Source organism: Acyrthosiphon pisum, chromosome A2 (genome assembly GCF_005508785.2).
Source record: "Acyrthosiphon pisum isolate AL4f chromosome A2, pea_aphid_22Mar2018_4r6ur, whole genome shotgun sequence".
In the NCBI taxonomy this organism is placed as follows: Eukaryota; Metazoa; Arthropoda; class Insecta; order Hemiptera; family Aphididae; genus Acyrthosiphon; species Acyrthosiphon pisum.
The window spans coordinates 14,662,462-14,677,501 of NC_042495.1; the positions used below are offsets into that span (position 1 = coordinate 14,662,462).

The window sequence follows — 15,040 nt, forward strand, 5'->3', positions numbered from 1 at the left end:
TAATGTCAATCTTCGTAGACGAAGTTATCAAAAATTACAAATCATATAATATGGGACAGTCGACTATAAACTCGAAGCGTGGTCAAAGGTTAATAAGATAGTATATATATCAACAAAAAATTGTAAACTGAAATTTCCCAATTATAAATCATTATTAATATGAAAACCACGAAACGCATTTTTAATATTATTAAAATATTTGAATAACAGTAAATTTCGTATGATAATATTATTATAACCACAAGTCAATTTTTTTCGGAAGGTTCGTTTCTAAAACCTACAACTTACCTATAAAATTAAACTCGAGTGCTTAAATAAGTACTGTGCAGTATGCGTGAATTTATGGTAATAAATAAATTACGTACTTCGAATAATAACTATTTGTTTTCCTTGCTCTATATTTCGATTTGTTTAGATTTAAATGACTACTGTAACTAAAACATGCGGTCATTAATTTTCAAAGGCTAGACAGTGCGAGTACCTACCATTATGTGTACAGTAGTTCGAAGTGAACCGGATGACATTCATTAAAAGTTATTCGTGACAACGGACAGGATTTAATTTGAACATTTTATTCGATATTCACAGTAAAATCTTTTTTTTTTTTACTATTTAAAATACATTTTAACAAAGACTTGAACGTAAGCTCTTAAATATTTATACACCCAAACGCTTTGTGTTTTAAGAACCGAGTTTGTTTTTTTTTCATTTTGGAATTTATTTTAAGCTTGACAATATTATTAATCATAATGTTAAAAACGAGAAAAAAAGTATCCATGCAAACAATTTTTAAAAACAGAAATGTATTTATTACTTAAAACACTAAAGTCAATTATTTTCTGTTATTTCTGATTTAATTATTGTTGAGATAAAAAAATTCTACAGTAAAACAGAACCCTTAAATTAAATAGGTATAAACTAATAATAATTTATGTTATTACACAAACCAAACATAATATTTGAAATAAATATTATTTGGCCAATAAAAATGAACTCAACTCAGTATCATTATTAAACAATGAAACACCATCGTATCTATTTAGGATGCCTCTAGTCCTATAAACTATAATTTCTCAAAAATTAAACGAGTGATATTCATATAATTTTTAATAGTGACCTACAAGGGATTGAAATTATAAAGAAAATTGTAACTTTTGCGTAAGACAAGACATCTATTTAAATATTATAAATTACTGTTATTATATCATAAAAACTTTAAATTTAATGTATTGTGAAGTAACTTTTTAAATAAATCAACTCGGTGACAGTGTTTTCATTTATAACGTTCACCAAGTCGTTTTGATTATTAGCTTTTGTTATTAATATCACTCTTCTTCACAATTATTATTAATTACATTTTTTAAGTAACTTTTTTTTAACTTCCAAATAATAACTACAATATAAAATATCAGAAGACATATAAATAGACAATTTAGTATGTACACGTACCTTTTTATTGCAGTGTACATAATATTACGACAGAACAGATGTCATTTAATTTGTTTTTACAAATCTGAGAAAATTCTTCTAGATCGCATATACTTGAAAAAATATACATGAATTATTAGTTTTCTTTTATTCACAGTGCCTATGAATGTTATTGCATTTATTATATTATATTTATTTAAACGTATGCATGAATTCATTATTTTCGTATTTACATTCCATAAAAGTAAATAATTTTTTTTTTGAAATTAATCATTTCGTGTCTGTGGTAACTTGGTTAAGATAAAAGACCACTTAATCTCTATTATATTATGACTGTGTAGTACTATAATAGTGTGTATGTGTGTGTGTGTACTGTGTATACTGTATACATAATACATTATACATGAAGTATTGAGGTACCTACCACCTTTCATTTCGATATTTTATGTTGATTATTAGTAGGTGAGACCACCGTCGCCGATACCATACTACCGACTTTAGGTTAACCGTATGGACCTATACACCCGGCTATTTCGAATAATGTTTGTTCGGCGTTCCGAAAACTACTACCTATATGACCACCACTCGAAATGAATAAGTGAAAAATAATAAAATAAATATCAAAACCAGTGAATTTGTGACTCTGCGTGGGAGTGAGCCACACACACGAGTGCAGTACAAACATAACGACTTCTGAAAAAAATGTTTTATACATATTATATAAATACAAAATGTTTTACAAGTATGTGATATACATGACGGGTAAAATAAGAGAGGTATAATATGAATTCCGTCTACGTATGTAGTAGGTATATATTGTGTGTGTGCGACGGTCATTTTGTCCGTCGAATGTATGGACTGGACAAAATGGACTTTCTTTTGTTTTGAACACAAGACGAAACAGGAAACGTACTTTTATCCGGCGACACGTCCGGTTCGGAAAGACACACGAATCCACATTTCTACTCACTTCCTACCATTATCTACCCGCCCGCGCCAAGGCATTTTCTATAATATCTAGTTCAAACTATAGGTAGGTACTACCATTTTCGATTATCGTAAAATGCGCGGCCTCGTTTTTATATTTTTTCAAAGCCCGTTTAGAAAAATACTAAATTACGTATATACCGAGTTTTCATCAAACCTTGCAATAGTATCCGCGACAACGAATTAAAAAAGCTTTCTAATCGAATAGTAAAAAAATAACACAAAATACGGAAAGAATAAATTGTAACGAAATTCAATATTGCCTAAATAATAATCGCCGAAATAAGCATTAAGCAGTGATCCTATTTGATCATTCAGCGGGTGAGGACCATAATCCCTCGAGACACGCGCATAAATAAATGAATTAATGTTTTCAGATCAAATTGATATTATATACGTAAAATACAGGTTGTGTTACTACGTAATACTACGTAATTTAATAATAAATTGTTGTACGAAGACCGCCGCCCCGTCGAAACTGCCACAAATGAGTTTTGAAAAAACGCAATATAAGACAGTTTACGTCATGAATTTTCATAAGGCCTCTTTGCAATAATATTGCACGTCGTCACACAGGTAGTAGACTCGTTTGGACGTGTAATATTAATATTTGTTATATGAAATCGTACATACATTATACAACAGTATAATGCATTTCTGCGTAACGAATCGAATAGCGAATAACGTCATAAAATATAAAGGTTTCAGTCGCCATACAACTACAATTATAATAATTATTGTGCGAAAAAAATAAAATAGAAAACAATATTAAATGCATGCTGCACACGTCTGTGAGGTTTGTAACACCTACTCGTGTTACACACGCGCTATACCTACCTTTGGTTAAAAACAAATAAATACTTATCCGCTAAATTAATTGTAATTAAAACTATACACGAGAGATAAAACGACGACGGCGATCGCGTGCGCGTAACACAACTCTCCGCAGGAAGTATCCGTACAGTCGCTAGAACACCGTCCCACACACACACACACACACACACACACATACACAATGGTAGGTAGGTATTATATTATTATAATATGTATATTGTGCGTATATACGGTTATCATACGGAAAGCCGAATGCAGTTGCGGTATCAGATTACATAAATGGCTTACCGCGCGGGGGTGCTTTTCAAACGGCGAATGATAATAATTATTTCACGTCGAAATGCGCGTGCGATACACAATGTACCACCGACGCCGTAGCATTATAATATCATACATATATATATATATACCTACACCTAATAATAAATAAAGTTTTTACCGGATTTCGGTATGCGCACCGCAGCTTCAGGATATTAATGGATACAGGAAAATTCGTCCCAACAGTCGTTTATCAGATAGCCGGCCGGTGTACGGTAAGAGGACAGATGGAAGGAATGAAAACGCCGTCGCGCGGTGTATATTTTATTTTTAATGCCCGCTGAATTAATTTCACTACAAAACGCAGCGATTAATATTTTACACCGATATAATATTATGCTTATATATTGTAGAAAATTATATTAATAGACCGTGTAATATATGCGATCTGAGTTTACGCGCCATACGAGTTGATGCGAGTAAGATGCTGGTAAAAAACTGTTTGAAGATTTTTCATAGGAAAAAAAAAATTCAGTGGTACGACAAACCATTTATAATTTGCTATGTAAATCTTGTAAATTAATCATACAGTCTCCATAAATTAAAGAAAATGCGAATAAATGTTTCGACGCATGTTAATACTTGTAATAAAGACGACGAGGGCATCGTAAAGTTTATAAACCATCATACGAATATTATAAGTTCTGAGATAATATTTATAATTAATTATTATAATACGTCTAAGTAATATAATATTGGAAAATATAAGTTTTGTAGAGAATTAAATGGAATAATATTAATCTTAGTAGCAATTTGTTGCGTTGATAAATAGAAGCATGATGGTTTACAGTGAAAATAAGTATACGTAATTAATGTGTTAACGAAGAAAAGGCTAAACCCTAAGTAATCGATATAATGTAAGAAATTAAACAACTGCCTCTCGCATATGGAAAATAAATAAATTAAATATATCATATTCAATTAATAATAACAACAAAATCTAAATAACCTAATTCGGTTGGTTAATTTTTTTTGTTTTTCTTATAACTTATGAAACATTAATTGTTATTGTACCACCTAGCTTATTAAATATAGTTTGCGTATTTCGATTATTTTTTTCAATACTGGAAACATTACATTGCAGTCAGAAAGTTAACACTGTTCCATGGGGAAATAATGAAAACAAAATATTTATTATTATACATATGTCATAAATCAACAAAACAAAATCGAACCAAGTAAAAATTCCATTTCAATAAATAAATCATGCCGTGATAGTTTTCTTTTTTATATACACATTATATTATTATGTATATAGTTTGGTTTAGTCGTTCAGGCCCATTACAACCTCCGCACATAACATGTTAACAAGAAATGTAATGAGACGATAATTTTAGCGAGTTTGTGTTAATTTTTAACCCAATGACCTCCGCAGAGTTGTTGGTTTTTATATTTTTTTTATTATACGCAATAAAGCGTACGCCTGCTTTACAATATTATGTACCTATATAAAATATACGATAAATAAATGTCATGAGATCAAAACCAAACCTAGCTGTGTGAACTGGTAGGTAGGTATGAACGTATGGTATGGTGTGATATGTTATGGTATGGTAGGTATGGTATAATGGTGGTATTAGTATGACTAGAACAAGGTACCTACTCTGGAAACGTGAAAAACGTATTAAACATTTGCAGACAACATAATATCAGAAATACACAACATTATGACGATTGTATAAAAGAGAAATATAATGATTCCAATAAAGAAATTAAATTATTTAAATAATCTAATAAATGACCAGAATAAATTAATTTTGCCGAAAATTCTAAGCATATTGCATATTAAAACGTAAATCTCATACTATAAACAGACAACTTTATTCAAGGAAAAAGAAATTAAAAATTTTCACTTGGAAAAAATCTTACACAAATAAAATTATTAAAATAATAATATTAAGTACTGGCGAATAACAGAAAAAAACCCAATATAACCATACATGGTTACGTTTCAATGCTTGACAAATTTAGAAATAACAATTCATTTTGTCAGTTTTTTAATCTTCAATGCATTTTAATAAATCGTGCATAATAATTAACGTAAGTAAATATTATAATGGTTTTTGATTAATTTGTAACTAGAAATAATATTGTTGCGTATTTTTTTTTTTTAGATTGGAGATTAGCGAAAGATAGACGAACCGAAAAAATCTAACATGAAAACGGTTTTCGTAAAAATTTTAATTTGTTTATTTTTGATAAACATAACGTATGGATACAGTTATACAAAAAAAAAAGCAGACGTCATTAGTAAGTAAACTAATAAGTAAGTTATTAGTAATTATTAAGTTTAGAAAGTATAAAATTATTATAATTATTAATTTTTTTTTTAAACGTAGGCACCCAATAGGTAGTAATAAAGATGATAATATGGAAATATTACCATCAATATATTATGATATCAGGAATATTAAACATAAATTGAACGATATCGAAAAAAACATTTGCCGTCAATATAGAAGCCCAAAACAAGAATTTGTTGTTAACACTTAGCAAAGGCTATGGTACGCTGTCGGAGCTATATCGAAAATTAATACCAAAAATATGCAAAGAAGATTCACTTACAATCACAGTAGGCCAGCAAAGCCCATATAATGGGAGTATTTTAACTGGCAAGAATAACACAGTAAACTATGCGTTTTCCGATCGTTCACAAAACACTAGTGGACCACCACCAGTTAGTAAAATTTAAGGTGAAAAAAGACCACAATTTAAGCCTCTAATAATTATATTATTAATTTAAAAATACCAATGTTTTTTTATGCATGTATTTAAAATGTATTATCAAGTTTCATTCGTTAATACTTAAAAATTGTAACTTTAATAAATTTTCATATATTTTATATATCCTACTGTCCATGTCTTAACCATCGCAATATGTTTCAATTCATAATTAGTGGTTTTGTTGTTAAAGTGTACCTACTGTTAATAATTATTAATTCAAATATTAAAAAAATTTTCTTTTTGGCTTATCTAAAGAATTTGTTTTTAGTTGTACAATACTATTGTATTAGTGTTTATTAATATTATCCACTCCAACTTATTTGTTTTAAAAATTATATTATAAATTTGATAGTTTTAGGAAGTTAAGTTTATGACTTATTCCAGTATTCATTTAAATATTATCACGTTTAGCTGTATAAGTGATAATATGTTTTTGAGAACTGTTTTCTGGAGAATTAATAAAGACCATTTTGGAATATCCAAGTGTATTGTTTTTAATGCCAATATTGTGGGTAGGTATGATATTCTATAATGATATATAAATATTATATGCACTATATTTTTAATAGCTTCAGGAATCATTAAATGATCAAATATGTAAATTATAACCCAATTGGGAAGTGTGTCAACCTAAATAGGCATCTTAATATTAACTAATACGGGCACTATTTCAGATGCTTTCAGGAATCATTTAGGGGTTATAAATACATAAAATGTATGACTGATTTGGGAAGTGTGTCGACCTAAATGGCCATCATAATAATATTATGAGAGGCACTATTTCAGACTGTTTTGGGAACCGTCTAGGAGCTAAATATATGTCATATTAGACTCAATTAGGTATCATTAATGACTGAAATGATCATTAATGAATGATAAAAGTGTTTCTGACCGAAAATGTGTTTAAGTTTTATTTTAGGCTTTTGTGGTGAACAACACTTTTAGAAAAGGTAGCAAGGCACTGTAGTACTTACTTTCTCGTCCAGTACTTGTTATCGTGGTCAGTCGAGAAAGAGTAATACTTTGTCTAGATTAAAGATATCTCACCCTTGGACATCTAGTACTCGTTATCGTGGTCAGTTGTTCGAGAGTAAAGTAACCTTAGTGTTGTATAATGTAAATCCTGTTGGACCTGTGTTTAATTATCCTTTTGTGCAGTACTCGTTATCGTGGTCATCAAAAGGAGAATTTAAATAAGCTCATACAGCAGGTGTCGATAACTTACTCGTTTGACGGTTTGGGAATCGGAAACCGAAATATATCTGTTATATACGTCAAGCCTTTGCGTAGCGTATACGACAAAGTGGCGCCCAGCGTGGGGCTCGAACCCACGACCCTGAGATTAAGAGTCTCATGCTCTACCAACTGAGCTAGCCGGGCTATTATTACCTTTCGCGTGACGAGTGGCATGTCGGCGGGCTGAAACACCTTGGCGGTCTCCCTGAACTTTCCAAAGTCACCAGGCTTCGTGAGGGGGTTCCCGGCCAATTCGGCCAAGTTCGAGGCCATGAACCGACACGAGTCCAAGAACCTCACACTTAAGTCGGGCAAGACACGTTTTGAGAACGATATGTAGTTCTCCTCGGTGTTGGGGATCACCGTTATTGACTCCTTATCGTAGCCGAGTTCGGTTACGATAAAGTGTGCGTTATATTTTGAAAGGTTATGTAGGAAGCATGGCACAAACTTGGGTGTTACGAGCTTGAGGTTGCACGGTGAGCAAAGTGTATGCCTCATCCGCCCCGACGTATGGCAGTGGTCTGCGACTTTACACCTGGCCTCGGCGAACACTAACTTGCACATATCGCACACACTCTTCGCGTTATGCACACGTACCTCCTCAACACTCATCGAAATCGGCACATTAGTCGCCTTCAGCAAGTTCCCCAACCTGATGGCGAGCGCGGTCACACTGGTGACAAAATGTTTGGCCACCTCGTCACGCGATTCCGATCCGCGATATATTACCGGAGCCTGTGGTATGTCATATTTCTCCATCAACACTACGGGTACGTCCGCCGCCGTCTTGACAAAGTATCCGTAGCTCATTGAATGATGCGCATGTATCCCGTCAGTGCTTGCCCCCCCCCCCCCCCGCTCCGTCTGTTTTTCAAGTAGGGCTTCAAAATCTGCATATATCGTAAACGGATGACGCTGCGTGCTAGCCCACCTATTAAACCTGAGCACATCCCCTTCTTTCGGCATAACAGGTAAAATAAGTTTATTAGGCCCGCACAACCTCATATGTTGTTGGAGAGCCTCATCGTTACCACACAATTTATTTTTTTTCATCTGTTCGTCGAATGATGTGAAACATATCTGATAAATACTCTACCTCTGTGAGGTATTTTTTGGGTTCACACCAACCGTGAAAAATTAGAAATGTACGTGTAGTGCATCCACTCCTAGCCCTCAATCACGAGAAATGATCTTCCTTCTCGTTTTCAAATGGTAACAAATTTGTTATTGTTTAAAAGAGAAACTTCGACTGTCTATAATTATCAGAGGCTGTTAGCGCTTCAGCAGTCATTAAAGGATAATTAAAAGTGAAACACTTTCAGTTTTCATAATAACATTTTCAAGAGTTTTATCCACTGGTAGTCATAAACAATATATCAATGTGTAATATAATATACGTTTGATAGTTAAATATATTGATTTTATTTTTATTTTCAAGTGTATACTGTATATATATAAAATTATAGATTTTATGGTAGGTATGGTATATACATAGATAGGAGAGTAGAGGTAAGGCGGGTATGGATAGGAGGGGCAATGCTGGGCACGGATAGGAGAGCAAGGACAGGCACGGATAGGAGGGGAGGGACTCAGTCGCGATAGCATAGAACTATAGGCTAAACGGAGTAGCCAGGATTCGCAGGATTTTCGGTGAACCAGAAGGAACTAAAACATACTACTTACATCATCATACATTTTTGTTATCAGAATCTAAATCAATTCAATTTAATAAGTAGTGCTATATATTATTTTGTTTTTAAAGTCAAATAAATAGTAAGTTATAAGTAAGTTGTAAACATGTATGTGATTAATTATTTATGGCTGCATACGAAATACGCATACCTACCATTATATTATTACAGGTACCTATGTATAATATGTACGTAGCAGTAGGTATACGATAATATTAGGTACTATTATATACTGCGATACTATAAAACGTAATTGATTCAAAACATGCGATTCAAAAGTTTGGTTACGAAACCATTATGAACTATAAAATAATAATATTACATAAACATGTAATGCGTCCTGTTGACTGCGACTATATAAATGGACCTAAATTTAAAAGCTGCGTACAATATTATAATAACAATATTATTATACAGTATAATAATATGTCGATAACATGGCAGTTCAAACGAACAAACGAGCCCCCTTCAACGAGATTTGCATAAAATCGACCTGAAATATTATTATCGAGTTCATAATATTATAAACTCGGCCAGTGACACCGCGGGAATCGCCGGTATTATGAAATTATTATTTTAGTCTTGTAATAATTATTGAATTTCCTATATTGGCCCATTATAAACATAAAGCGGTTTCGACGTACATTATAAGAGAAGGGTGGTATGACAAAGCGGTGACATTTAGCACGACACTAAATTGAACCGTGAACATATTATATATAGGAGTCTATACCGAAGTAATAAGTCAAACAACAAGCGTATCAATCTCTACAAGTCCCCACGCACTATATCAGCAAACACGAGATAAACTTTGGGGGCACGTGACCAATTTAGTTCGGGTTGTATCGAAAGAGGGATGCCGCACAATGACCGGCCAATGGTTATCAACATATTATTACATATTGTATTATAATATATATACTATAATACGTATCATTTACTACAATGCTCGTTTAATGCACATGACGTGAAAGTCGAGTGCGGAATAATAATGGTAAAAAATAATAAAACGACTGAAAAGAATGAAGAACAGCGGTAATTTTTATAAACAAATTTTAGGTTATATTCTCAAGTACTCGTTAAAAGAACATTTAAAAAATAAATAATAATAATAAAATTATTATCAAGCTATTATATGAAACCGAGGCGTATTATAAAAAACCCATCTGAAATCCGTTTTCCAGGTCATTAGGCCGAGTTCCGGATTAACGAAATTATCACGGTTTCATATTATTATCCGATATAGTAATTTGTATTATGATGCGCATTGCTTCTTATTATTATTAAATTTTTTTCTTTTTGAGAACCCCTATTCGCGCCACCCCCGTCGGATATTTATAATGAATCATTGTAGGGGCCAATCCGTACAACAAAGATGGCAATTAGATCGGTGACCATGTCACCCCGGGGACCGAACAATCGATTGTAATGAACTCAGAAAACGGTCCGTCCAAAAACAGTGCGTAACAGCCCATGTTATAAAAATTCAAATTTCTGTCTTTCTATAATTGTATACCCATATTATAATAATACAATAATATGTATATGACGTATATGTTTACTCGCATATATACAGAAACAAGAGCGAGCTGTCAGAACCGATTAGACATTTGATTTATACATATAAACACATACCCTCGACTCGAGTAAACCGTATAATAACATATTATAATAATATATCTAATGTAATCGTAGTGATGATGGTCGGAGGAAGAGGAGGAGGACCCAAAACCGTCGGCCGTCCTATATAGTGTCAAAACTATAGTATATATATATAGGAAGAAATAGACGTACATATTATACAGACGCGCCACTGAACGGGAACAAAAGCTCGACTTGAGGTCGGCACCACAATATTATAACCACACTATACCGCACGCAGACGTCACCACCGAGGACCTAACAGAAATTTCGTTGGTTCGTCAGCCCCGCGGTAAGCCTGGCACAGATTAAATTCGTTACCCTCCCGTTCATGGTCCGTTTAGCAGAAATACGATCTAATGTCTCGTCAAAGACTCTTCGTCGGGTCGTTTTTTCAATTTCGGCTGCGCGCTATCGGATTAACACACAGCAGTGTGTTTTGGCGCGGAAGAGTCGTCGCCGATGACGATAATAATACGCCCCGCTGTTGTATACTTGCAGCTATTATACATCACACACACACAAGCTCGCCAGATAGCGATGACAACGAGAGATCAATTTTTTTTCGGCACAGTGAATCATTTGAATCGAACATATATAATATAATATGTCGTTATATTCGAACCGAACTGCGGTGCAGCTGTCGCGTCGCTGCGAATCAGCTGGATGTACACGGCGGCCACGAGAAGAAAATAATAATATATAATATTATAACCTGCAGCAGCAGATGTCACACGACCGATGACGACGTTGCTGCTGCAATATATTACATAGATGGAGGTAGGTATTACTCGATTTAAATACAATGAAACCTATATTAAAAAAAAAAAAAACAATTTTAGAAGTCGACGCAAATCAGAATTTGTCAGCGACGAGAGCACGTGTTATAGGTACCTATATATTTCTTCTTCACCACCACTACTATAGCTGTACGCGTATAATTTTCCGATACGATAGAAGGCGTATACGGAACAGGCTTTGTCGCCGCACAGACTTTTAGGGCACATAATATTATATCGCCCACGCCGGACATACAAATATAATATATATAATATAAAGATGAGACACACCTTTTCACACATACATATAAGCTGCTGCAGACACCGCGTGTTTCCTACTGCAGCTATCTATATATATATATATATATATATATATATATGTTAAGTACACTCGGAATGCCAGCGGTAAGGTATTTGAATTATTGCTGGTCTAATGAATCGGACACATGATTTATCGGTACGCGCCGATAATAATTGAACGCCGGGCGTAAAAACGCAATTACTCAAAATAAGTAGCCACCTCGGTGCCCCGTCCCACGCTCCCCCGTGGCATGGGGTCCACCTCGGGACGGTTTATACCGATATAGTATTATAATATATATACCGATGTGAAACAATAATAATCGCTCTGTAAATCAATATATTATAATAATAATACTATATATAATATATATTGTGTGTGTGTGTGTAAAGGTACGATCAGACGACGACGACGAGAAGGAAACTAATAATAATAATACTCGTAGGTATACACTTAAGCTTTATACGATATAGAATGTAAAATATGCGGTACAAGTTCGACGAGTTTAACAATACTGAAAAAACGTCAATTTTTTTTTTACCTGACCTTTGAATCCCGTAAAAACATTTTTTGATAGATAACCGTGGAGGAAACATGTGCAGCGGGTTAGCTAAGCGACGAAGCACATTTGTCAGTGTTCGATGTTTTAATATAATAATAACCGAGCGTAGGTATGACTTACGAGATCACGTCGTCATCATTATGCGCATATTTTGAGTGCTAACTAGATGGTAGGTGGTGTCGGCTGTAATCACTCGTATATATAAGTATTTACTGTTTGAAATATATCCTAAGTTTCGTAGGTCTTCGCATTATTTATTTATTACAGTATTGTGTTTGTCTATTTTGACACAACAAATGCCCATTATAGTTCACAGAATAAGAGTCGTGTGCAGAGAATTTAATAATCGAAAATATATTAATTTAATTTTAGTCGTTCATAATATTTAAAACATTAATGTTATACACAACGGCAATGGTAATATTATGCGGTTTTCAATAATAACTATATAATATGAGATACGCAACCAATCAAAAATTGATTCGCTTTATTTTATAATAATTACAAACAAGTTTTTAAAACAACTTTTTACTGTTTATTTATTATTAACAAATGGTTCATACTAATCAAAAACATAAATATAGATAGTTTATATTTTCAAAATAGTTGAGCAACTATTTTAATAGTAATAAAAAAGTTCTATAATAATGATAGCAGTAGACGATAATACAAGTCCTAACATTTTTTTATAATTACACGCTTTATATTCTTACACAAACTAATATAGTATATGATATACTGATTTTGGATTTAAATAATATGAAAGTAATGATATTTATATTACAATAAAGTGCAAAAACAATGACTTTTATAAACGTTTCTCTACAGTCGGAACAAAGGGTTTTTTGTTGTTTTATTTATGGCTATCATCAAAAACCGTTTGGCGTGAAAACATCAACTCGCACAAAGACTGTGTATGCGAGGTTCAAGTTCAATTAATGCACAAGGTAGCAAAGGCCACGAAGCTATATATTATATATATATGCGGTAACAAAAAGAGGGAGCCGGTTGCCTGGGCAACCGGAAAACTTCCCCCACAAAGCTTTCCGCAGCAGGTACCCAACAGCATCCACACGCAGCAGCTAGTGCGCTCTCTCTCTCTCTCTGTCTGTCTCTCTCCGTCGCAGATTTTGCCCCGTCAAAAGTGGCGATACCCACTTCACTGCATGTATATGTACACATATACGCGCGCGATACACACCATCATCATCCATTACTCCGTTTCTCTTTTAATATAACAATAATAATAATAATACGGACAATATATGCCACAAACAGCGGGGAAGGACCGCGATGAATATTTCTTAATGGAATCGTATATTGTGATGCATACCGAGCGTGCCGGACGAGTGTTATACCATCACTGCTTCGCAGAGGGAGCGAGTGAGAGAGAGAGAGAAGAAAACGCATCAATTGTTAAAATAAAAAATAAATAAAATGTTTTTATATCTCCTCGTATAATCTTTACCCGTTTTCGTGTATCCCTACACGTACCTATATATATTATGTGTAGTGACTAGAAATACATATTTGTCGGCATTGTGAGTACCTACTATACAAAACGAATCCGCGATCGAATATCTCATAATAAAGCGCTCTTTCAGCGAACAACTCGCCTAGCGCTGGAACTAATGCATTACAACCTATATAGATAGTACGATGTCGTATAATACATAAATATATAATAACTCGAAGTATACGACTGGAAATTAAACGCATTAAATGATTGTTGTTTCCACGTTGATGGTAATAATGAAGAGGGCAGTTGTAGGTACTTCAATTGACGTGTCTGCCAGACAGGTATATTATGCGTCCGTACATAATATATATATATATGAATGGATCGTTCTCACTTTCCCCTTTTTGTTTTCCGGAAGGGCGATCGTATCATACCATGAAACGTATCCCCTCCTCATATATATATATATATACGGATACACAACCGTTGTAATTATTCAGGGTTTCAAAAACTAACAAGAAACAAACCCTAAGAGATAATTTCATTTTTCATTGCAGCCAAAATATGACGAACATTCTCGTGAAGTACTTAATACGGTCTAAAAATGTAATTGTACTATAAATTATTTTACGCGATATTTGAATAACTAATAGTCATTTTTGTATGATATAAACATAACCACGACTCCTATTGGTATAAATAAGACTTAATATCGAGCAAACTACTGCAAGTTTATAATGCAATTAAAATAGTCAACCTAAATCGTGTAATTAATGTTTTCTATTCTAACACATTTGAATAGGAAATAACTTTGGATAAATGTAAAAGTAGTTCATTATTTGTATTCTATAAATATGTATAAAACATAAAAATAAATAGGCATAAATGATTTTATTTTATTATATTATATTATTATAATACTATTATGTTTTCAAAATTAACTGTAAATGAATACTTTCTAATTGTTTGTTTAAAAGTTTAAAGTTAGTGAAGTATTTTTTTGTTAATGAAAAGACATATTTGTTTTGCGAATATAATTGCGATGCAACTTCAAGAGATGTAATTTTAAGTTTTTAC

At 33.1% G+C, this 15,040-nt stretch overlaps 1 protein-coding gene and 1 non-coding gene across 2 annotated transcripts in view; both read right to left on the minus strand.

Moving 5' to 3' along the window:
- LOC100168389 (roundabout homolog 2) overlaps nucleotides 1-15,040 on the minus strand; it is a 219,235-nt gene that overhangs the window by 113,646 nt on the left and 90,549 nt on the right. The window lies entirely within an intron of this gene.
- On the minus strand, nucleotides 7,599-7,671 carry TRNAK-CUU. The gene has a single exon. It is a non-coding gene; the product is annotated as a tRNA-Lys (tRNA).